The sequence below is a fragment of the Episyrphus balteatus genome, chromosome 1 (genome assembly GCF_945859705.1).
Source record: "Episyrphus balteatus chromosome 1, idEpiBalt1.1, whole genome shotgun sequence".
NCBI classification, from domain to species: domain Eukaryota; kingdom Metazoa; phylum Arthropoda; class Insecta; order Diptera; family Syrphidae; genus Episyrphus; species Episyrphus balteatus.
In genome coordinates this window covers 151638458-151665540 of record NC_079134.1, presented here as the reverse complement: position 1 = coordinate 151665540, position 27083 = coordinate 151638458, and the positions used below count along the sequence as shown (strand labels likewise).

Genomic DNA, 27083 nt, shown 5'->3' with positions numbered 1-27083 from the left:
AGTGGTTTTATTATTATCACGGGGGTGCCAATAATGCGTGCTTTGTTACATCAATCATTGGCACTGCCAAAAATTGTACCATTAAGACTGAAAATAATTATACCGTGTATCCGTTATAAGTTTATGTTTGAAAAATGGGGAAAAAAGAGCTCAAAAGGATTGATAGATTTGCTAAAAACTCGTTACAGGCGATTTGTACGTGATTTCCAGGACCCGTTTTAATTTTATTTTAATATTTCGTTTTTAACGTCTATCTCCTATATAAAGTTTTCGAGATACTGTAATTTTCTCGAAAACGCCTTCAACGATTTCGATTAAATTTGGCGAACTAAAAAATTCTAACAAAAAAGCGTGTTTAATTTTTCTCAAAAAAATTGTAAAGCAGAAATATGACGTTTCTCTTTTTTGCGAAAATGACAATTTTTAGTTTAAATTTAAACTTAAAAAGTTTTAACTTCCAAAAATTATCTGAGATAAAGGTATTTAATTTGAAATGCCAAGAGTCGTACATTTTATTTACTTTTTTTTTTTTTAATTGCGTTAAATGAAGGTTTTTTGTTATATTAAACTGTTTTTAACTAAACTTTGATAAAAACTATCATGAAAAACATTTGTATTTGCCAATAATTGTGCCCTCGGATGCCAACAATTGTACCTGGGTGCCAATGATTGTACCTTTTGAGTATCTTTTCCTATTTTAATATTTTAAAAATAGTCTTTGTTTGTTAAACATTTTTTTCTAATAACATTCAAGTCTGATATTCTTTAAACTTTAATTTGACATATAAAACATATTCTTAACTCTTTAAATGCGAGAGTAATTCGCAATAATTGAAAGTGAAAAATGCTTATGAGTGCCAACCATTGTTGTACCCGTTACGCTATCAGTAGCTGCCATAGAACCGTTTCTGAAATTCTCCTAAGTGGCTAAACCGATTTCAATGAAATGTTTTTAATGAAAATGATAAGTTATTTGAATCTCCATAAGAAAAGTTTTCAAAAAATAACTTTTCGATTTTTTAATACAAATTTATTTTTTGTTTTTTTAAAAACCGACTTTTTTGTGGACCGAGTGGAGCCAAGAACTTTTTAAAACTTTTGTTTTATGTGTTTATTAATATTTTGATTTTTTGAAAAATTCTTGAAAATTTTTATTTATAAAAAACTAAGCATCTAAAAAAAACACGGCTCTATTTTCTTTTTCTAAAAATGTTTGCTATTACATAAAATTGAATGTTAAAGGTACTATGTTTAATACTTTCAGGTTTTCCTTCCCATTTCATGATTTTCAAAAACCCCACATCTTGTAATTGAAATAAAAAAAAAAACAAGTCATTAGGCTTAAAATGCTGATTCAATTATGTACCAACAATATTATTTATAGACCAAACAAAAACACAAAGCTTCCAAAAATCATGTTTTTGAATATCTCTATCAATCTGCATGTCTATAATCGGAGTTTGATTGATATTTTGAAATCGGAATTTCCTTTCGAATTCATATAACTTTATACCCACATCCACTTCAATTCACTTACAATTCGCAAGTTACTCTTGTAGGTAAATGCTGGATGCTCCCCCGTGGTGTTGCAGACTAAATAATCTTATGTAAATCAATCAAGTCAGTTTCCCATAGGAAGTCATGCACAATGAAGCTCCAATCTCCTTCCTAATCACCCATTCATGCTTCAATTATAGTATGTAAATAACTTTTCTCAAACAGTAATCACTATCCCAATTTTGTGTTATAGAAAAAGAGAGAGTGAAAGAGAAGGGAAGCTTTAAAATATCAACATTCAAATTCATCTTCAGCTTGCGAGCTTTAGAAAACACTTCTAAAGGATCCTTGAAATCTCATCTCATTCACCCGTCAATCTTTGCATTTCTTAACATAATCGCTTTTACACTCCACCTCTAGACCCTCTCTTAGCTCGGGTTTTTAGGTCCCCAGTCTTTGGGCCCCAACAGCAAAACGGTAAATCTTTCCTTTTTGCGTTTTCTTATGCTAATCAAAATCCTGATTTACCTTTTCCATAAGAAGATGTATTAAAAGCGAATTTACAAAGTAAACTCCTCTCCCGCTGGCATTGCTGTTGTCGTCATTCCCTTCTCTCCTCTTTTCCTGATGGCTGTGGAATGAAATCCTTTGAAGTTACAAAAAGAGTGTACAACCATAAACTGTCAATCGATCTTGGATCAACGTGAAAATTGTTGACTGTTATTTTTTTCTTTTTATCCTCCTCCAGCTCCAGCTCCTGCTTGATGGTTGTCGTGCGTCGTGCGTTGTCGTCAATCTTCACCCTCCTAAATAGTCTCCTAGTCGTCCTGCTGGCTGTCCCGTTCCATCACAACCTTTTTGAAGTTATACTTCTTATGGGAGGGTGAGTATGAAAATTTACTTTTTGACAAGAATGTCAAAGGGATTATGACGCGATCACCCTGGGTAGCAGGGCTGTCGTTTCACCTTTAGAGTAGGCAGTACTTTAGTATTTAAAAATGTTCGCCGCAGTACGGCAAACATAAAACACACAACACGTTGCAAGTTACATGTTTCATGTGGCAAGTTGCATGTGGCAAGTTGTATGTGGCAAGTTGCGTGTGGCAAGTTGCATGTGTCAAGCTGCATGTGGCAAGTTGCATGTGGCAAGTTGCATGTGGCAAGTTGCGTGTGGCAAGTTGCATGTGGCAAGCTGCATGTGGCAAGTTGCATGTGGCAAGTTGCATGTGGTAATTTCCATGTGGCAAGTTGCAAGGGTTGCAAAAAGCTCACATTTCAGCTCAGCTCAAATTTGAGCTAGGTACCATAGCTTAGCTCATTTGAGCTGAGCTGAAAGTGAGCGCCCCAACTTCCAACGCCTATATCTCGGAATTTTGAAGAAAATGAAAAAAAATTTTTAGATGCCAAAAGGTAGCGGGGACTCTAACCTACATTTGGGTACAACTCCCATCCCTGTAGGTCCACGCGTTCTCAAACCGGGAGAATTTAAAAGTAAAAAAAAATAGGCACGATTCTGAAAAAATAGGCATGATGTGGCGGTTTAACATGGAAGGCGATTTTTTAAAAATCTGACAATGTGCAAAGCGTAGGCCCATGACACAAGCTATCATTTGGCATCACTCCCAAAAATTGCTCTCAAGCGGTTTAGCTTCCAGGAGCGTTCAAAGATTCAGGGATTTTTCGAAAAAAAATTTTACCCCAACTTTCAAACGCGATTTTCTCGGAATTTTGAAAAAAATCGAAAAACCGGATTATACCACTATCGGGTAGCTGAGAATATAAGCTTTCATATGGCACCACTCCCCTGTCTCTAGATCAAAGCGTTCCAACGCCTATATCGCGGAATTTTGAAGAAAATGAAAATAAAATTTTTGATGCCAAATGGTAGAGGAGACTCTAACCTACATTTGGGTACAACTCCCATCCCTGTAGGTCCACGCGTTCTCAAACCGGGAGAATTTAAAAGTAAAAAAAAATAGGCACGATTCTGAAAAAATAGGCATGATGTGGCGGTTTAACATGGAAGGCGATTTTTTAAAAATCTGACAATGTGCAAAGCGTAGGCCCATGACACAAGCTATCATTTTGCATCACTCCCAAAAATTGCTCTCAAGCGGTTTAGCTTCCAGGAGCGTTCAAAGATTCAGGGATTTTTCGAAAAAAAATTTACCCCAACTTTCAAACGCGATTTTCTCGGAATTTTGAAAAAAGTCGAAAAACCGGATTGTACCGACATTTTATTTATCATAAAAAAAAAGAAATATTTTACTAAAAAAATAGAAATATATTTACTTTTAAAAAAACCAAGAGAAAAGATCACGAAAAATTATCTGTTTTATTTATAAAAATATCCATATGTGTTAAAATAATTCCATTAATAACTAGAACCAAACATCTTAAGCTATGGTGTTTTATAAAAGTTTAAAATATTTTCATATTTCATTATACTTTCCAAATAAAAATCAATGTATCCTCTCACCCATCACAGCTATAAGATCACTTTACCTTAGCTCACCCAACAGCTCAGCTCAGCTCAACCATCAGCTCAGCTCACTTTCAGCTCAAATGAGCTGAGCTATGTTACATAGCTCAAAAGTGAGCTAGCTCAAAATTTAAGCTGAGCTGTGAGCTGAGCTCAGCTCACTTTTGAGCTTTGTAGCAACCCTGCAAGTTCCATATTACAACATAAGTAAATTTCACAGAATAAATTGAAAACTACATGGACGCAAGGAGGATGAAAGAATTAATTTATTGTTCACTTGATAAAAATGTAAAAAAACGAAGTGTGGATTAATTAATTTAATAATAGAAATTAAAAATATCAAATGAAATTCATTTACATATACTGAATGAGAAGTATAACTTCAGTCGCGTGTACATGTGTACACACACTCTTTTTTTACACAATCATCAAACAAAGAAAAGAAACTCTTTACCTTGTCACAGAATCGATTAAGAGATAAACACCGGGGATAAAGGCAAACGAGGTCCTTGACAAAAGCCAGTCTTCTTTTTTCCTAGAAGATGATGATGATGATGTTATTTTTTTTTTTTTTTGTTCTGTGTAAAATATGCAACAGTGTTGTCTTGTCAGGATATAAGGAATGGGATAGAATAACGCTATTCTATATACGACAACAACAGTTGATTGAATTTGAATTTTGAAAACCCTTAATGGACCGAAAGGGATATCCGGCTATGCGCCAATATCGTCTCTCATACCTTTTGTTCGAGAGAGAATCGTTGGACGGATGCGAATGGGAATCCCTGCGAAGACGACAACAATGTGTCGGCTTCATTTATATCCCAATCTCCAATGTATCCTTTTGAAGAGCAAATTTGCATAATTATTCAATCAATTGTTTATAATACATTTTGTTAAACATTGAGGCATTGCAAGTAAGCGAATGATGACGACGATGATGATGATGCTGGGTGATATGATAACACACAATGTAACAAAGTCTCGGGGTGCTTTTGTCTTTAATGGGAAATGTTAGCGCCATGTTTTGAAGGCGTTAATCACGGTTATGCGAGGATGTTAGGGATTGCTTGGGGACTCGCAGGTAAATCAACATCGATTGGATGTTGATGGAGGAAGGAAGTCGATTAAAACAATAAAAACTTTTTTTTGTGTTAAGGAGGAAAAGAAGATTGTTAAGAAACTGTTCAAAGGTATTAACAACATGGTGTTTTGTATGCTTAAAAGTTAAGTTGGAAATTTTTGGTATTAAATTGAATGATACCGATCAAATATAATTTGGGCTAGGGTGGTAATCCGAGTGAAAAGAAAGAATTTATTATTTGATTATAAAGTAGGTTAAATGCATGGAAATAATCCGTATAAACTTTTTAAAGTCAGAAAAATGCATTCCTTTTTCTTATCATTGCGAGTTAAAATCAACTTATCTAGACATGCGAAAAGTCTTTTTTTTGTTTCCAAAACAATTCTTTTGTAAAATTTAACTACAAATCAGTGGTGTTGATATTTATATACCAAAACGTATGTCTGTCTTATGTCTGCCTCCGGGCACGTCCGGAAAACGTCCGGGACATGTCCGGGACATGGCCGGGACATGTCCGGGACACGTCCGGGTCATGTCCGGGACACGTTTGGGACATGTCCGGGACACGTCCGGGACACGTCCGGGTCATGTCCGCTACACGTCCGGGACATGTCCGGGACACGTCCGCGATATGGCCGGGACATGTCCGGGATATGTCCGGGACACGTCCGGGACATGTCCGGGACACGTCCGGGACATGTCTGGGACACGTCCGGGACATGTCCGGGACACGTCCGGGACATGTCCGGGACACGTCCGGGTCATGTCCGGGACACGTTCGGGACATGTCCGGGACATGTCCGGGACACGTCCGGGGCATGTCCGGGACATATCCGAGACACGTCCGGGGCATGTCCGGGACATGTCCGGGGCATGTCCGGGACATGTCCGAGACACGGGACATGTCCGGGACACGTCCGGGACGTGTCCGGGACACGTCCGGGACATGTCCGGGACACGTCCGGGACATGTCCGGGACACGTCCGGGACATGTCCGGGACATGTCCGGGACACGTCCGGGACATGTCCGGGACACGTCCGGGACACGTCTCACAGTGCGTTGATTGTATGGAGATGTTGGAAAAAAATCAAATTTTTAGAAAAAAGTTGAGTTTGGAAAAAAAATTGTTTTTAAATGTAATAACAACACGTTTTACAAACTTAAGCTAAATTTCCACGCCCCCTGCCACGCCCACTTCTGAGTGTGCATATTTATATCTAGAAAACGGCTTGCACAATTTGAATAAAATTGAAGAAATTTGATTATCTAGGCGAGTTCAAAAGTACAAAATAGTGTCGACCCTATTTGCCCCCTGCCACGCCTACTTTTGTATACATGATTTGATCCAGGAACTTGTATGTATGGGAATTCGGGAAAAAAATAAAAAAAACAAGTGTTTTGCAAAGATTTCTTGATTTTCAGGCACTGCAAAACATAACGCAATCGGGCTGTTGGGTTGGAAAAACAAACATCAAAAAGCTCCCTAGCTGAACACATTATTTAAAAAATACTCGTAAACAAACACTTGTTGCAAGAGAAAGCGCAAGTTTCTCCAGACAAATCTTCCTTTTTTTAAAGATATAATTGTTTTTCTTTAAATAAAAACACTTTTTTCCCATCTGACCCCTCTCAAAATATATGGCTTATCAAAGTTAGTACTTACCACGAACAAAGAAGCTTTGATTTGGACTCTCAAAAAAAATTTAAATTTTCATGTAGAAAAAAAAATATGCAGTTAGAATAATTATATTTTCTCTCCTGAATGATAACCTAGCAAAAAAATATCATATGTTCCTTTTTTCGGACATGTCCCGGACATGTCCGGTACACGTCCGGAACATGTCCGGTACACGTCCGGGACATGGCCGAGACACGTCCGGGACATGTCCGGGACATGTTTGGGACACGTCCGGGACATGTCCCGGACATGTCCGGTACACGTCCGGGACATGTCCGGGACATGTCCGGGACACGCCCGGGACATGTCCGGGACATGTCCGGGACACGTCCGGGACATGTCCGGGACATGTCCGGTACACGTCTAGGACATGTCCGGTACACGTCCGGGACATGTCCGGGACATGTCCGGGACACGTCCGGGACATGTCCGGGACATGTCCGGGACATGTCCGGTACACGTCCGGGACATGTCCCGGACATGTCCCGGACATGTCCCGGACGTGTACCGGACATGTCCTAGACGTGTACCGGACATGTTTGGGACACGTCCGGGACATGTCCGGGACATGTCCGGGACACGTCCGGGACATGCCCGGGACCCGTCCGGGACATGTCCGGGACACGTCCGGGACATGTCCGGGACATGTCCGGTACACGTCCGGGACATGTCCGGGACATGTCCGGGACACGCCCGGGACATGTCCGGGACATGTCCGGGACACGTCCGGGACATGTCCGGGACATGTCCGGTACACGTCTAGGACATGTCCGGTACACGTCCGGGACACGTCCGGGACATGTCCGGGACATGTCCGGGACACGTCCGGGACATGTCCAGGACACGTCCGGGACATGTCCGGGACATGTCCGGTACACGTCCGGGACATGTCCGGGACATGTCCGGTACACGTCCGGGACATGTCCGGTACACGTCCGGGACACGTCCGGGACATGTCCGGGACATGTCCGGGACACGTCCGGGACATGTCCGGGACACGTCCGGGACATGTCCGGGACACGTCCGGGACATGTCAGGGACACGTCCGGGACATGTCCAGGACACGTCCGGGACATGTCCAGGACACGTCCGGGACATGTCCGGGACACGTCCGATACATGTCAGGGACACGTCCGGGACATGTCCGGGACATGTCCGGGACACGTCCGGGACATGTCCGGGACATGTCCGGGACATGTCCGGTACACGTCCGGGACATGTCCGGTACACGTCCGGGACATGTCCGGGACACGTCCGGGACATGTCCGGGACATGTCCGGGACATGTCCGGTACACGTCCGGGACATGTCCGGGACATGTCCGGTACACGTCCGGGACATGTCCGGGACATGTCCGGGACATGTCCGGGACATGTCCCGGACGTGTCAAAGCAATTGCTTTGAATATTACGTCTGCAATGTTAAATCAAAATAGTTGAAGCACTTTTCCAGTGATTTGCTATAACTTGAAAAATTAGTATGGGAGGTACACTTTAATTAAAATTGTAATAAATAAATAGATTTCACAGACAACTTGTATTATTCTTTAATATTAATTGTAACTTTAATTAATCTCAAAGAAAAACCTTGTACTAGCATCAAAGAAAAAAAAAATACTGCATAAATTAAAAATAAATAAATAATTATAATTGCATAAGTTGATAAAAAAATATTATGCAATAGCCTTACCGCTGCAGTTCCCGAGTGCCACAAATCTTATTTTTGTTTTGTTACTGTGTGTTTTTTTAGTTTTCATTTTTATTTCATTTAGGTAATAATAAATAATAATAGGTAGTAATAATAATTATTGTCAAAAATTACTTTTTTTATGTTGTAATGTTTTACACATTGTAAAATGTACACAAATTAACAAAAAACTATTTTAAAAAATAGACTCAATCTTGAACATTTGGCACAAAAACTGATAAAATACTTCCTAGATAGTAGGTAAAGTTGACCCTTATAGAATCAGAAATCGATAATTTTTTTTATATTAAAAAAAAAACTACACCTGCTTCGATTTTTAATACCAACATGATTAATTTTATTTTAATCGCCGACCATAAAATCTCTCCATAATCAATTCGTTACACTCTTGCATAATTTCATGCAATATCACCCAAAACAGTTCAACATAAAACCATTACATTTTTTGAAATTGCACTACTGTGTCCCTAGTTTTTTTTCTACAAATGCGAATAAAATCATAACAGTTTCACTATTATTCCAAACAACCCTTCCACTTCTCATTTATTCTCATCGAAACCCTATTAAGTATCCTTTCTCAGAATTACCAGTCTTGTTAGGTAGTTTTTCTATAGTTAATCTCATAACACACCAGCTTGATGCATTTAATCAATTCAATTCAAACCATTTGCCATTCAGTACAATGAGCTACCTACTTTTTTTTCCACTAAACCAATGGAAGGTATTCGCACTATAATAAGGGTGCTATAGTAGGTATCCAATATGTGTGCTAATCAAAAAAACAACCCTTATCTCTATATTTTCTTTCCCTGAAATGAAATGAAAAAGCAATTTGAATTGCTATCGCAGGTGAAGAATCTACCTAGCAAAACCAAACCAAAGAAAAAAAAAACACACACAAAAAAAAAGGATACAACCATCAAAAATTGCCTGCCAACATAAAGAAAACCAAAATTTTTGTTCCTGACACAGGAACAACGAACAACGAACTAACACTCAATGAATTCATGCATGAGACATGCGCATTGAATTCCAAACCATTGCATGCAGCTGACACCAAAAACGAATTCCTGTCAAAATTCAAAATGGAATCGAAATCAAGAGAAATATTGTGGAAATGAAATGCTATTACCTATAATGAAACGAGTCCTTTTTTTTAATTTCTTTTAATTTTTTATTAAAGGATTTATCCTTTTTCTACTAGGATAATGAATATATTTTGAAATGAATTCAATAATTCATTTTTAGTTTTAAGGACATTTTCGTCCTTGATTTCATTTTTTTCCCATTCCCTTCCTCCAGCAGTAATAAATTCTTCAAATAGTGGTGGAATATGGTCCGAAAGAAGGATATAAAACTGTGCCGCCAGAAACACCCTTAATGTTCCGTTTTCCATAACGTTGCGCACTTTCTAGGCTCGTCAGTTAAATTTTGTGTGTCGGTTCGGTTTTTGGTGATTTTCTGCAAGTTGTGGTAATTTTAATCCAAAACAACTATAAACTAGAAGTTTTTCAATTAAAAAATTAGATTAATTGAATCCTTAGGATATTATCCTTTGATTTGTTGAATAATCTTCTCGAAAACACTTCAAATCGAGTGAATATTTCAATATTTTCTTTGCAATATTGTGTTGTCCTACAATACTGCAGCAGGCAGGCAGGCAGGAACTCCCGGGTTGTGTATTCGCTTCGTTCAAAATCGATTTGCGCGTGTGTGTATGTGTGTGTTAGTGTTCAATGTGGTTTGTGTATATTTACAAAAAGTAAATGAACGAAAATAACAACAAATAATAGGAGAAAAAAACAAGATTTCCTTAAATCATTCAAGATATCCTTCATCTTCAACCGAAATTCATCAATAATATCCTTGTTTTCAAGATTCTAATTGTCCTAAAATAAAATATCCTTCGCGAAAAAAAAATCCTCTGTATCTGTAACCTAGTTGTTGACGTTTGTTTTCGGGTGTGAACATTGAACAGTCAAAAAAAAAAGTACCAGTATCACGAAATATGTTTGCAAAAGGATAATTCAGGTAAAAATTTAACTGAACTCTTCCAAAGGATTCTATTTGAATTCCTAAAAATACATAAAATCTACTCAAATTTTCTCTGAATTCTTTACAATATTCCTAAAAAAGTAATTACTTTTGCTGTTAAATATTGTTTCCTATGAATTTCTCTGTTGACAGTTGGCATAACCTCATTTCCTGGAAGCTGTCAAAAAAAAATACGACCCTTTTCTAATATTTTTTGTTTCATTTTTCATATCATATCCTTTTCTCACCTTTAATTTGTTGTTTTTTTTTTTGTTACTCTTTTTTTTTATTAAAGAAAAATAAGTTTTTCATTCTGACATATGTTATAGTAGTGGAGCTTGCAGGAAACATCATCATCATCACCATTCACACTATACTGGGTGAATGCGGGGACACAATTTCAAGGAACGTTAATGGTATTGAATGAAATTTACTGTCTGGGTGGGTGGTTTGGTATGATTTATATTTTCTTTTGTTAACATGGACACGAACACGAATACCTTGTATAGCGATAGTGATGATGTGTTGTGAAGAGTGGAGGAGGTTGAGAACTCAGGTGGGCTTGGGCCTTTTGTGTGTTCGATATCAGGTTGATAGAGGGCATTGGCTGTCTGTGGTCTGCTGTCCTGCAATATAATATAATAAGAGCACGCAAGAAAATGTGCGAAATGTGTCATCCAGTCAAGTCTAGCTGGCTCAGGTGAGTTTTAATCAATGTTTCCAGACAGGTGAACATTCTGATTTCTTTTGTGGATTGAATTGTTACAAATTAGTAAGTTCATGAAGTCTCATAACCATTTGAAGTTCTCTTACTTCATGAATACACTTTTTCTTCAAGAACTATTCTCTATTTGAAGCCCTCTAAAATTATCAAGACATTTTTTCTTCATGAAGTCGAATTTTCCTCTGAAATCTTTTGACGTCACGAAGACACTTTTTTTTCATGAAGTCGCATCTCCCTTTAATATCGTTTTACTTCATGAATACACTTTTTCTTCAAGAACTGTTTTCATCAGTTTGAAGCCTTCTAAAATTATGAAGACACTTTTTTTCATGAAGTCGCATCTCCCTCTAATAACGTTTTACTTCAAGAAGACACTTTTTCTTCATGAAGTCGCATTTCTTTTTGAAACCTCTTTACTTTATGAAGACACTTTTTCTTCATCAAGTGGCATCTCAATTTGAAGTCAATTTTTTGCATGAAGGCACTTTTTCTTCATGAAGTCGCATCTAGCTTCGAAACCATTTTACCTTATGAAGGCACTTTTTCTTCATGAAGTCGCATCTCCCTTTAAAGTAAATTTTTTGTATGAAGACACTTTTTCTTCATGAAGTCGCATCTCCCTTTGAATAATATTTTTTGCATGAAGTCACTTTTTCTTCATGAAGTCGCATCTCCCTTTGAATCCAATTTCTTGCATGAAAGCACTTTTTCTTCATGAAGTCGCATCTCCCTTTGTAGCTGTGTTACTTTATAAAGTCACTTTTTCTTCATGGAGTCGCATCTCCCTTTGAATAATATTTTTTGCATGAACGCACTTTTTCTTCATGAAGTCGCATCTCCCTTTGTAGCTGTGTTACTTTATGAAGTCACTTTTTCTTCATGGAGTTGCATCTCCCTTTGAATAATATTTTTTGCATGAAGGCACTTTTTCTTCATGAAGTCGCATCTCCCTTTGTAGCTGTGTTACTTTATGAAGCCACTTTTTCTTCATGAAGTCGCATCTCCCTTTGAATCCAATTTTTTGCATGAAAGCACTTTTTCTTCATGAAGTCGCATCTCCCTTTGAATAATATTTTTTGAATGAAGGCACTTTTTCTTCATGAAGTCGCATCTCCCTTTGTAGCTGTGTTACTTTATGAAGTCACTTTTTCTTCATGAAGTCGCATCTCAATTTGAATAATATTTTTTGCATGAAGGCACTTTTTCTTCATGAAGTCGCATCTCCCTTTGTAGCTGTGTTACTTTATGAAGCCACTTTTTCTTCATGAAGTCGCATCTCCCTTTGAATCCAATTTTTTGCATGAAAGCACTTTTTCTTCATGAAGTCGCATCTCCCTTTGTAGCTGTGTTACTTTATGAAGCCACTTTTTCTTCATGAAGTCGCATCTCCCTTTGAATAATATTTTTTGCATGAAGTCACTTTTTCTTCATGAAGTCGCATCTCCCTTTGAATCCAATTTCTTGCATGAAAGCACTTTTTCTTCATGAAGTCGCATCTCCCTTTGTAGCTGTGTTACTTTATGAAGTCACTTTTTCTTCATGGAGTCGCATCTCCCTTTGAATAATATTTTTTGCATGAACGCACTTTTTCTTCATGAAGTCGCATCTCCCTTTGTAGCTGTGTTACTTTATGAAGTCACTTTTTCTTCATGGAGTCGCATCTCCCTTTGAATAATATTTTTTGCATGAAGGCACTTTTTCTTCATGAAGTCGCATCTCCCTTTGAATCCAATTTTTTGCATGAAAGCACTTTTTCTTCATGAAGTCGCATCTCCCTTTGTAGCTGTGTTACTTTATGAAGCCACTTTTTCTTCATGAAGTCGCATCTCCCTTTGAATCCAATTTTTTGCATGAAAGCACTTTTTCTTCATGAAGTCGCATCTCCCTTTGAATAATATTTTTTGAATGAAGGCACTTTTTCTTCATGAAGTCGCATCTCCCTTTGTAGCTGTGTTACTTTATGAAGTCACTTTTTCTTCATGAAGTCGCATCTCCCTTTGAATAATATTTTTTGCATGAAGGCACTTTTTCTTCATGAAGTCGCATCTCCCTTTGTAGCTGTGTTACTTTATGAAGCCACTTTTTCTTCATGAAGTCGCATCTCCCTTTGAATCCAATTTTTTGCATGAAAGCACTTTTTCTTCATGAAGTCGCATCTCCCTTTGTAGCTGTGTTACTTTATGAAGCCACTTTTTCTTCATGAAGTCGCATCTCCCTTTGAATCCAATTTTTTGCATGAAAGCACTTTTTCTTCATGAAGTCGCATCTCCCTTTGTAGCTGTGTTACTTTATGAAGCCACTTTTTCTTCATGAAGTCGCATCTCCCTTTGAATAATATTTTTTGCATGAAGGCACTTTTTCTTCATGAAGTCGCATCTCCCTTTGTAGCTGTGTTACTTTATGAAGCCACTTTTTCTTCATGAAGTCGCATCTCCCTTTGAATCCAATTTTTTGCATGAAAGCACTTTTTCTTCATGAAGTCGCATCTCCCTTTGTAGCTGTGTTACTTTATGAAGCCACTTTTTCTTCATGAAGTTGCATCTCCCTTTGAATCCAATTTTTGCATGAAGGCACTTTTTCTTCATGAACTCGCATCTCCCTTTGTAGCTATGTTACTTTATGAAGTCACTTTTTCTTCAAGAAGTCGCATCTCCCTTTGAATAATATTTTTTGCATGAAGTCACTTTTTCTTCATGAAGTCGCATCTCCCTTTGAATAATATTTTTTGAATGAAGGCACTTTTTCTTCATGAAGTCGCATCTCCCTTTGTAGCTGTGTTACTTTATGAAGTCACTTTTTCTTCATGAAGTCGCATCTCCCTTTGAATAATATTTTTTGCATGAAGGCACTTTTTCTTCATGAAGTCGCATCTCGCTTTGAAGCCGTGTTACTTTATGAAGCCACTTTTTCTTCATGAAGTCGCATCTCCCTTTGAATCCAATTTTTTGCATGAAAGCACTTTTTCTTCATGAAGTCGCATCTCCCTTTGTAGCTGTGTTACTTTATGAAGCCACTTTTTCTTCATGAAGTCGCATCTCCCTTTGAATAATATTTTTTGCATGAAGGCACTTTTTCTTCATGAAGTCGCATCTCCCTTTGTAGCTGTGTTACTTTATGAAGCCACTTTTTCTTCATGAAGTCGCATCTCCCTTTGAATCCAATTTTTTGCATGAAAGCACTTTTTCTTCATGAAGTCGCATCTCCCTTTGTAGCTGTGTTACTTTATGAAGTCACTTTTTCTTCATGAAGTCGCATCTCCCTTTGAATAATATTTTTTGCATGAAGTCACTTTTTCTTCATGAAGTCGCATCTCCCTTTGTAGCTGTGTTACTTTATGAAGTCACTTTTTCTTCATGAAGTCGCATCTCCCTTTGAATAATATTTTTTGCATGAAGGCACTTTTTCTTTATGAAGTCGCATCTCCCTTTGTAGCTGTGTTACTTTATGAAGCCACTTTTTCTTCATGAAGTCGCATCTCCCTTTGAATAATATTTTTTGCATGAAGTCACTTTTTCTTCATGAAGTCGCATCTCCCTTTGAATCCAATTTCTTGCATGAAAGCACTTTTTCTTCATGAAGTCGCATCTCCCTTTGAATAATATTTTTTGCATGAAGGCACTTTTTCTTCATGAAGTCGCATCTCCCTTTGTAGCTGTGTTACTTTATGAAGCCACTTTTTCTTCATGAAGTCGCATCTCCCTTTGAATCCAATTTTTTGCATGAAAGCACTTTTTCTTCATGAAGTCGCATCTCCCTTTGAATAATATTTTTTGAATGAAGGCACTTTTTCTTCATGAAGTCGCATCTCCCTTTGTAGCTGTGTTACTTTATGAAGTCACTTTTTCTTCATGAAGTCGCATCTCCCTTTGAATCCAATTTTTTGCATGAAAGCACTTTTTCTTCATGAAGTCGCATCTCCCTTTGTAGCTGTGTTACTTTATGAAGCCACTTTTTCTTCATGAAGTCGCATCTCCCTTTGAATAATATTTTTTGCATGAAGTCACTTTTTCTTCATGAAGTCGCATCTCCCTTTGAATCCAATTTCTTGCATGAAAGCACTTTTTCTTCATGAAGTCGCATCTCCCTTTGAATCCAATTTTTTGCATGAAAGCACTTTTTCTTCATGAAGTCGCATCTCCCTTTGTAGCTGTGTTACTTTATGAAGCCACTTTTTCTTCATGAAGTCGCATCTCCCTTTGAATAATATTTTTTGCATGAAGTCACTTTTTCTTCATGAAGTCGCATCTCCCTTTGAATCCAATTTCTTGCATGAAAGCACTTTTTCTTCATGAAGTCGCATCTCCCTTTGAATAATATTTTTTGCATGAAGGCACTTTTTCTTCATGAAGTCGCATCTCCCTTTGTAGCTGTGTTACTTTATGAAGCCACTTTTTCTTCATGAAGTCGCATCTCCCTTTGTAGCTGTGTTACTTTATGAAGTCACTTTTTCTTCATGAAGTCGCATCTCCCTTTGAATAATATTTTTTGCATGAAGGCACTTTTTCTTCATGAAGTCGCATCTCCCTTTGTAGCTGTGTTACTTTATGAAGTCACTTTTTCTTTATGAAGTCGCATCTCCCTTTGAATATTATTTTTTGCATGAAGGCACTTTTTCTTCATGAAGTCGCATCTCCCTTTGTAGCTGTGTTACTTTATGAAGCCACTTTTTCTTCATGGAGTCGCATCTCATTTTGAATCCAATTTTTTGCATGAAAGCACTTTTTCTTCATGAAGTCGCATCTCCCTTTGAATAATATTTTTTGAATGAAGGCACTTTTTCTTCATGAAGTCGCATCTCCCTTTGTAGCTGTGTTACTTTATGAAGTCACTTTTTCTTCATGAAGTCGCATCTCCCTTTGAATAATATTTTTTGCATGAAGGAACTTTTTCTTCATGAAGTCGCATCTCCCTTTGTAGTTGTGTTACTTTATGAAGCCACTTTTTCTTCATGAAGTTGCATCTCCCTTTGAATCCAATTTTTTGCATGAAAGCACTTTTTCTTCATGAAGTCGCATCTCCCTTTGTAGCTGTGTTACTTTATGAAGCCACTTTTTCTTCATGAAGTCGCATCTCCCTTTGAATAATATTTTTTGCATGAAGTCACTTTTTCTTCATGAAGTCGCATCTCCCTTTGTAGCTGTGTTACTTTATGAAGCCACTTTTTCTTCATGAAGTCGCATCGCCCTTTGAATCCAATTTTTGCATGAAGGCACTTTTTCTTCATGAAGTCGCATCTCCCTTTGAATAATATTTTTTGCATGAAGTCACTTTTTCTTCATGAAGTCGCATCTCCCTTTGTAGCTGTGTTACTTTATGAAGCCACTTTTTCTTCATGAAGTCGCATCTCCCTTTGAATCCAATTTTTGCATGAAGGCACTTTTTCTTCATGAAGTCGCATCTCCCTTTGTAGCTATGTTACTTTATGAAGTCACTTTTTCTTCAAGAAGTCGCATCTCCCTTTGAATAATATTTTTTGCATGAAGGCACTTTTTCTTCATGAAGTCGCATCTCCCTTTGAAACCGTTTTTCCTTATGAAGCCACTTTTTCCAGTTTGAAGTAGTGTTTCTTTATGAAGACACTTTTTCTTCATGAAGTCGCATCTCCCTTTGAAAACATTTAACTTCATAAAGACACTTTTCTTGATCAAGTTTCATCACTTCTTGAAGTGAGCCAAGCTTTTAAAAAAGATAGGACTTCTTGAAATAAAAAGTCTTCATAAAGATATCTCGAATTCTTGATAATTTTTTTCGTATTTTTGTGGAGAAAAAAAGGACATTTTCCCTTTGAGGCTTCAAAAACATAAAGCTTAGCCGAATATAACTTATGAAAAAGGTAAATGAACTAAAACAAAAATTCATCATTAATTTCCCCACAGTGGAATATTATGTAGGTACTCATATCCTTGTTCATAAATTTAAACGAGTTTCGGATTTTGCAGCTTATACCAAAACAAAAATAAAATATTACGACACATAAAATATTATTTACTCCTTTCCTTCCTTAAGCCTGGACTATTAAAGGAAATTCCATGCACAAAGCTTATTTCTGAAGTATTTATTTGCTGTGTTCCATCTAAAATACCTTTTTGACAAAGGTTCAAACACATTAAAACCGAAAAATTATATATTTTTCTTTTATTTTATCATTATGATTTAATAGCCTCATATAACACAAAAAAAGGACCACATACAGGTAGTCTTTACAGAGAGTGACAAAGATGGAATGAGAATATAAATATCTTTACTGAATATAACCACTGGAACCCATATAGAAATCTCTCTTTAGGACCATAAAAACCCATGTTCACTGTGAGCAATGGTCCATAAAAATCCTCTACAAATTCAATTTGACCGATGTGACCTTTTGATAAATCCTCCAATCTCCTTACAGAGGCATGATAACGAGCCTAAGCAGTATTATAATACATTTCGTATAGTTATTACCTTACCGCTAAATGCAAATTTTACCTGAAATAACACACACATATCCTTACAAAATCATAGGCGAATCCATAAAATCCTTACACCGCGATAAAATGAAACTAAGTTAACCTACTTCTGGGAACTTTGACTTCCTCATCACTCAAACGGAACTAGCTTCGTGATTTACTAGCCTTTCGTTCTGTAATTAAATGAAATTCCCTATAAAAGATTTATTACCATTGCCCATCAGGATGTTTGTTTCCTTTTTGGTATTTTCTTCTGTCCTGGATAAGAAGACGAACGATCTCGATGTTTATACTGGTAGCTGAAGGTAGTATCCTCAAATCAACTAAATCGATTAAAAAGGCTGATCAAATAAAGTGCACCATTCCGTTTGGCTCTTAACGGTTTTATGAATTAAAATGTAGAAATTATATTACCTGGAATCCTGAGCTAACAAAATTGAATTGATAAAATTTAATTAAGAAAATAAAATCAAAAAAAAAAAAAAGTACTAGAAGAAATTTCATTTTATTTCTTCAGCAGAATCTTCAACTAAATTGTTGTTAGAATGAAACATTTTTACGAGCCATAGTATCCTGTAAAATTTACTTTTGGGATCATTTTCTTCGAAACAAACATCTTCGATTTGTATAAAATGAAAATATCCTTCGAACTAAGGGGAGCCGGCAAACAAGAGAATAAGACAACAAAAATATTGTATTTTTGGTATTACAAGAGGATGGAGAGGGATAAAATCGAATAGAAAATGGTTATGCCAAGGACACTTCAGGCAAAAAAGTGAAAGAATAAGAAGAAGAAGGAAGAAAATACACACAGTTTAAAGGCTATTAAAATTCCAAACCATTCCCTTTTTTTTTTGGATCTTTGGAGCTCAGTTATACCTAAGCTATATAGAAAAAGCTATAAAAAAACTGTAACGGTATTATCCTTGAAGGCAATTAGAATATTTGTTCATTTTATTCTATCTAGGCTTTTAGAATATTAATGCGAAAAATGGTTACCTTATAGGTTAATGTGGACGGATGAGGGAGGGTTAAGGAACAAGGAAGGGATAAGTTATATTCGAATAATCTATACCTCTACACACACACACACATATTCTTATGTGTTCATGTTCAAAAGGCTAAAAACGAATTGAAATACCAAAGGAATATAGGGAGTTGGAAGGAGTTCGATTTTAAGTAGACACGTAAACATATTTGTTAAGCTGGGGTGTAGCTATTCTTCGGAATATGTGAGAGCTAATATTTTTAAACTTTTTATTTTGTTTCTTGGTGTTTTTTTTTTTTTTTTTATTTAAATATGAAGATGAACATGGTAATACTGAAAGGTGATTAAGATTCAGGAAGCGGAAATTAAAGAAAACATATACCTTAGACATTTTTTTTTTTTTTATTGAAAAAAGATAGTTGGTATTTCAATATAACTTGAGCAATCCATATTAAAACTGGAAAATCAATTCATCTTCGAATTGGGGTCAAAATTCTGCCGGGGTCAAAATTCTTTTGTCAAAATTCTGCTTTCAAAATTCTGTTTTTCAAAATTCTGTTTTTCAAAATTCTGTTTTTCAAAATTCTGCTTTTCATAATTCTGCTTTTCAAAATTCTGCAAAAAATAAAAAAGTGTTTGGAAAATGTTAAAATGCGCGCGCTTTTCAACATTTTCTAAACCCAAACCTTTTTTAATTTTTTGCAGAATTCTGTAAAATCATCTTTTTGAAAAATTATCTGCTTATTTGATTACTTACCGACATAATTTGTCATTTTTTAAATGCGAATTAATTTTTGTTTTATAAATGAATAAATTTGAAAATATTAAGAAAAGGTTTTTAATATTAAACATTATATTTGCGACACTTAAATAAAAAAAATTAGGAAAATACCATTGTTGAATTACATTAATGAGGTGTATTTTTCTTTAGCCAGCGCATATGCTATTAAAAAAAAAAAAAAAACAGAATTAGCAGAATTTTTTTGTTCAAATATAATGCTGGCAGAATTTTGAAAAGCAGAATTTTGAAAAACAGAATAGAAAAAACACAGAATTTTGAAAAACAGAATTTTCGCTGAAAAAGCAGAATTTTGAAAAGCAGAATTTTGAAGCCAGAATTTTGACCCGATCCCTTCATCTTCACTTGTTACTATATTATGTAGGTTTTTTAATATTGTAATAGTTGTGACTTAAAATCTAACTGGTATTTATTTTAATCATAAATTAGGATGTAACGGGTGTGATTTTCGAATGTCACACTCGTTATTTTCTCAAAATATCATAAGACTTTATGAAATAAGATAAGGCTTAAAAAAACTGGATTTTTTAGGTACACTTTCACGATACTGACCAGCATCACTGTTCTTTTTGTAACCAATATTTTGCTTATTATCATCTGAATGTGACGTACATATGTGTCAAATAATGGCATCTAAAGTAACTTTTCCATTCTTACTTTAGGTTTTTCACTTAGTACCTACTCCTACATAAATGAGCTACCAACCAATGGAAAATAAAACAATGAATCTGTTGTATTAATATCAATTTTTGTTGATTTTTGCACTAATTTGTAACATAGTTTTGAGCCTACACTTCTTTTTACCATTGCAATTTTGTAAGATATTGCTATATGACGAAGATCTAGGGTTTTTTTTTTATTTTAGCTCGGCCAACTGCAAATGAATTGTTGTGGATCAGAAAATGGTACAAATTGTAATTCTGTCTTTTCCGACCATCAGAGATGTAGGATCTTCACTTATAATTGCTCTATTGTGCTTTTCACTTTATTTTGTAGTTAAAGAAAAAGCAGAGGACTAAAGACGATCCCCTGATGTACTCATACAATGATTTTGTATTCTTTTGACATCTAACTTCATTATAAAAGATATTTATCCGTATAAAGGGTTCTGGAAATCTTAGTTGCTTGCCCCTAGAGAGCATAAATTGCTAATTTTGTGTTCTACAATCTACAAATCTTAAAAAAAAATTAAAAAAAAAAACAGATCAAAATGTTTTATCTCAAATAAATAAATGGTTGATTAATTTGAATTAAATAACCCATTTTCCTTCAAAATAAATTGCATAACTATATTGCATAAAATTGCTCTTCAAAGTTAAGTTCCTTAAAATATTAAAATTTGTATGTACCAAATTGATTTATTAAAAAAAGTAGGTACCTATTTTCTTTTTTACAAAAAAAAATTATTTTTTTCGGAAAAAAGAAATTGAGTTGAGTTTTTCTACTGTTTTGTAGTAAATACAAATCAACAACTCAAAAATAAAATCTCAAAACAATTTACAGTACCGTTTTCGAAAAAATTGATTTTGAAAATAAAGATCTTGTCTTACAAATAACAAAGTGTAATTTTTTTTTTGAACTAGTCGTTTGGGAGGAATCAGAAATAAAAATTAAATGTACGACTAAGTCTCACGAACTTGCTCTCATGTTAAAAATGCTTTGAGGGTAAAGTAAATAACAAAAGAAAATATGCAAAATCTCATCTCATCATTTTTTCCCTTATATAAACGTCATCGACAGTTTGTTTATGGAAACTAAATTGGAAGAGATTTTAAAAGGGATTTTTGGATTATATTTGTTCAATTGAATTAGTTCAATTTTCTAAATTTGTAAATTTATTTCATTCACCCAAAAATGTCAATTTAACAAAAAAAAAAAATGGAAGTCGATTCCATTACTAAAGCGTAAAACTTACCACCCATATTTTAGGTTTTACAATAAATAAATAAATGGAATCCAAAAACCAAAATTATTTCTTGATCAAATTGACAACATAAGATGGGGCTATGTGTAGTTGGCACCGCCAAATGGTAATTTTTTTTTTCAAACCTGCTCGGTTCAAATGCTCAAGATAGTCCAAGGTTTTTTTCCCAATTTTAGGTCTAAAATTATAACGGAATTATTTTTTTTTTTTTTTCACCTCAAAAATCGCAAGAAATAATTTTTTTTTACTCAGTGTAAAAATTGTTGGTTTCGCACTGTGGTTCGTTAATAGCCCAACGTTAGCCCAGGATATCCCATTTTTTTTCTTCATTCCACTATTTTTTCAAAAGATAGGAGAAAAAACTTTTTTTCATATCAGAAACCGAAAAAAATGTTTTTTTTTTTAAACCGTGGTTTGTTTGCCCAAGGCTACCTCAGGATAGCCCAAATCTTATTTTCGCTATCCTACGCTTAGGTTAAAAATTATAAAAGAATTAGTTTGTATTCAACACACCAAAATAAAAAGTAGGTACTCATACACCACAGTGACCTTTTTTTAAATTTCGTTTTGCCTTATAAGCACCTAGAAAAGCTACGTTCTTAGTAAAAAAAATATATCCAAACATTGTTCAAAAGTAACAATAAATATAAAATAGTGTGAAGTGATTTCTTTATCTGTAGGGACACAAAAAAAAAACTTTTTTAAATTACCAATAACTTTAAAAAATCAATTTTGTTTTTTTTTTTTTTTAATTGAAAAATTGTCTTTTTTCCTCTTTTTCTCAATAAAAAAAAATTACATCCCTCTTTTACGTTAGCATACCCTTTGTTCAAAAGTTATAACAAAAAAACTTTTTTCAATCAAAATTTGTTTTTTTCAATGTAAAAATTGGGTAGGCTAACGAAAAAAAGTGATGTTATTTGTTAGAATTAGCATGGTTAATTGAGAAAAAGTGTTAGAAGGACAATTTTTACACTGAATAGGATAGCGAAAATAAAAGTTGGGCTATCCTGGGCTAGCGTTGGGCAATAAACGATCACCACAGTGCAAAACCAACAATTTTTACACTGAATAAAAAAAATTATTTTTTGTGATTTTTGAGGTGAAAAAAAAAAAAACAATTTCGCTATAATTTTAGAACTAAGGGTTGGCTAACGAAAACAAATCTTGGGCTATCCTGTTCTAACCTGGGACAATCGAACCAGGCAAGTTTGAAAAAAAATTAGGTGCCAACTTCGCATAGCCATAAGATGGCGGGTCAGGTTCATTGTCATTTCTACAAAAAATGTGTTGAAAAAAATTAGCTATTTTTATAGGGACTTATTAACCCTCTGTAGGCACACCTCTGTTTTGCGAATTTGGTTTATACTTTTTCATGTTGTTAGAACTTTTTTCGGTCTCACTATTTTATAGAGAATCATATATGAATTTGATGTAGAATATTCCGAGGAATTCGAATATTGTATTCACAACTCAAAAAAATGTATTTTCACCCTTATAAAGACACTTTTTTGTGACCACTTTTAAATTTTGTCCTGCCAAATTCGCACCCGTGTGCCGACAGAGGGTTAATACATGGATAAATATCAAGAAAATATCTTATGAATATTTCCATTTCGTTTAAACTTGCTGTTATCTAGAGGTTTTGCCTTGTTTTTGTTTCCACAATTTAAAAAAGAAAAATGATTTCACTGATATTTTCTTGGGATTGTAGAGAAAATTTTAGCCAACATAATCAATAGTCCGTTTAACACTATGGTAAACGAAAGGTCTTGAGCCCGTCAACATCATTAGCTATTTAAACGCAACATTCTAAAGAGTTTTACCATATCACAACAAACAAACTTTCCCCTAATTTTTCCGCTAATATTGATATAAAATTTATTTCTGAAACTCTATTTACTGACTGTCTGCAATGCTAAATACCTATTTTTATAAACAAAACGAGAATACTATTTATGAGTTTATTTTAACCATGTGACCCATCATGAGCCCATGATGACATTCATTTTATTTGACTACCCAATTTTATTGCTAGCATATTGTGAACTTCAAAAAATAAAAAAGGGGCTTTTTATTATATACCTATATTTTATTTTGTTGGTTTTGGAGAAAAAAATTAATTCTGCCGATTTCGTTTAATACCCAAAGCACACACACACTAATTAGGGGGCATTAATATTTTACGATGTGTTAATATGCATTGCCATCGAAAAATCCCTCTGTTGACTGTTAATTCTGTTAACTTTCTCGGGGATATGAGAAGAGAGTTTCTTTTCCTGTCGTCAACATACAATATTGTTGTTGTTGTTTTTTTGTTGCTATGGTATAGGTTATATCCTTTTTTTTTGTCGTTGTTGTTATTTTACGAGAATATCCTTTGGTTTTTAACAAATTTGTTATATTTGAATGAGTGTTATATCCTTGTGTTTGTGTGTGTGTAGGAGTATTTTGTGGCCAGACATTCTGATTAATCAAAATGTGCTTGACATTAATTGTGTTTGTATATGTGATTGTTTCCTGTTTTTTTTATTTTTGTGTTTTTCCCTTCTATAATATCCTTTGACTGGTATTTTGTTTATGTTTTTAAGGGGCGGACGACCGGAAAAGGATATACTAGTATATACCAACTATACCTCCTATACTTGTTATACCTTCACTTTGGACTTGAGGACATGCAATAAAATCGTTTATATACCCTCTATTTGGCCTGCCTGACTTGTTGTTGTTTGTTAAAATGGTGACAAATCGGAATCTAACGGATTATCAGGCTTAAATTAATTGTACAGACAAATGGAGTTTTATTTTTCGTTTTGTAATTCTCATAGGGGGTGGACTTCTAGTGTGTTGGTATTTTGATTTGAAGTCAAATAATAAATGGCAAAAAGGAATTGTTTTTATTTTTTAAAGGTTGCAAGTTTATATAGAAAATGATTTTATGTTGGAGTAATTTGAGGTCTTAATGATTCATTAAGTTCTTAAGTTCTCAATTGCATTCGTGGAAGGAGGACATGAGATGATCACGAGCTAATATAGAAATTGAATTTTTAAAGAAAAAAAAAAACATTTCTTGGTCGCCGCACAACAGCCGCATCACCGTGTTGTTTGGTTGGAACAGTTCCGAAAAAGCTGCACGCTTTCATTTGATATGAGAACAACTTCGCTGCACCACATGGTTAATAATTTTGCATTAAAAAATAAAAAAAAAAAAATAATATAGTGCGGCTTTGGTGCGGCGGAATTGTAATTTTTGAAGAAAGTGCGGCTGCGGTGCGGCGGCGGTGTTTTGGCTCTCAAAAAGCCATGCGGTGTGGTGCCGCGGTGGTTAGGCAAAATTCCATTTTCAATCAGGGTTAGAATATAAATTTTGCTGCGGCTGTGGTGCGGTGGAATAGAAATGTTTGATCATGGTGCGGCAATGGTTCAGCGGAATTCCATTTTTACTCTGAATTTAGATAATAAAATAGAAATTTTTTGATCGATGTGCGGCTCTCAAAAAGGCGTTCGGCGGTAATTCGGCGGAGTTCCACTTTTATTCAGGGTATAAATAAAAACCAGAAACAAATATTTTGGATTAAATTTTTGTTTTTTTGAATGATGCCCCCTACTATAATATCAAAAGCAAATAAACATTACCTCACCCACAAACATTCTATTGTTTACAATTTATAAGTCCTAAATAGTTTTAAAACGCCCTCAAAACAAATTCTGATAAAACCAAAATTATTTCCCCCAGAATGTATCTTCTATTTTTTTTTTTTTTTGAACTAAGAATAAATTTATTTCTGCCCTTACTGACCCCACATTTTCAAAGTTCAATCTAAATGTAACCAAACAAAATTTAACACAAAACTTTGATTTCAGTAAAATTCTTATGACCATTCATTTGCACAAACACACCCCCATTATCTACTATTTTGGGTACACTTCTCTTACACTTCAGTCCACAAAAAAATAACAAAATAAAAAAAAAAAATAACTAAAACATTCATATTTCCATTAAAAGCACTCAAAACCCTCTTAAGGATATTGTTTGGATGAACTGATTCGACAGCAAAATTCTATTCTGTATATTGACCATCATCTATCCATATTTTCTATCTCTGTGAATTGTAGAGGGAGGAAGAAAACATAGAACAAGAAGAAGATGGAAAAGAACTAGAAATCCACTTGCACTTAAGGACTTGTCGAATTTGTTTTTCTTGAAAATCTGTTGTTTTCCCATTTTCAATATAATATCTACTTGAACTAAAAGTTTGTGTTTACATTCGATATTCTTCTCTTCATCTTTATCATCATCATCATCTTTATCTTTGTAGTAGAGTCATCATATTCATAATAATAATAATATTAATAATATAATAATCATCGTTATGAATAACACTCAATCTTTTGTCTTTATTTTGGAAATATTTTATATGCATTGGTTATTTTTGGACTTGTAAGGAAAAATTAATATTTTAGGAAAATATGTTTTTGGAAAATGGTATTAAAGATAAGGGAAATTCATTGGCATTATACTCACCAGAGTTAGACGTAAATAGAAAACTGATCTAGGAATAAAATGAAACAGTAAATTTTTTCTAGGAATTTTGGAAACTAATCAAAATATACTCGTACATTATTGTTTGTTATTAATCGAAATTTTAAAATCTAAAATTTCAAATTAACTGATATGAATTATGAGTTAAATTTAATCATGTATTTTTAAGAAATATCCGTTTACGAACGAAAATAGGGTAGATAAAAACAAAAAATCATGCGTGCAATTCACACGTGGTAGAAGTGAAACCTTAAAAATTATTTTTCTTGCATAAAATAAAAATTGAAAAAATTTACCTATTTTTTATTCCATCACCTTTAAATCATATCTTTTATATGACAACCTAGTAAATTAAAAAAAAAAGAATAAATTTTAAATCATCTGAAAGCTTATTATTTCACCTTTTATTTGACTTTTCAATCATGTTTCTACCATGCCTACAAAAAAAGTAAGAATTTTTTAAAGTCAACCATCTCGAAATTTAAAACTGAGATTACTGTACTTCCTACACTGGTGGCTGGTCATCGGCAACAGATCTCCATACGTGTTTTGAGGTATTTTCACGGTTTTGATATATCAAATGAAAGTTAATATTTTCAGCATGCGTATTAAACTTAAATAAAATTGTCATGTGCCCTAGATCAAAAGATATAACGTGTTTAGAAAAAGAATATCTTTTTATCGTTATTTCAGGATTTTGAATATTAAATTAAATGAAATTTTACACAATTATAGTTTATTTACTTACCTATCTACAGTATAAATTTCATTCATTTATTTATTAAAATAAAAAAGTTATATAGTCAAATGACTTTTCCTGTCACTTTATCGTTTCATCTTGTTTCAAATCACTACGATACTAAAGAAGTTTTCACTTCAAAAGTAATAAATTTTTGAAGTCAATCAAATACGTATTATATCAAAATGTTTACTTTATCTGAAAGCTTATTGTCTTAGCTCAAAATATATATATAGGTATCGATCAGGTCTATGAGACATCTACAAAAAGAGCTAGAATTTTTTTAACTCGATGAAATTTCATCAAAAAAAGCAAAAAAAACATTTATTTTTATGTTCTCATGCTATTAAATCAATTTTTTTGTTTGACAACCTATAAAAAATTGTATACCATGTGAAAGCTTATTGTTTCACCTTTCATATGACGTACCAATCT

At 34.5% G+C, this 27083-nt stretch overlaps 1 protein-coding gene across 1 annotated transcript in view; it reads left to right on the top strand.

Moving 5' to 3' along the window:
* Positions 1 to 9880: 9880 nt before the first annotated feature.
* The window catches only part of LOC129907274 (semaphorin-2A), a 293539-nt gene continuing 276336 nt past the window's right edge, over positions 9881 to 27083 (top strand). The window contains exon 1 of the mRNA XM_055983391.1: positions 9881 to 10479. The gene's annotated coding sequence lies outside the window, so the exon portion shown is untranslated. The remainder of the gene's footprint in view (positions 10480 to 27083) is intronic.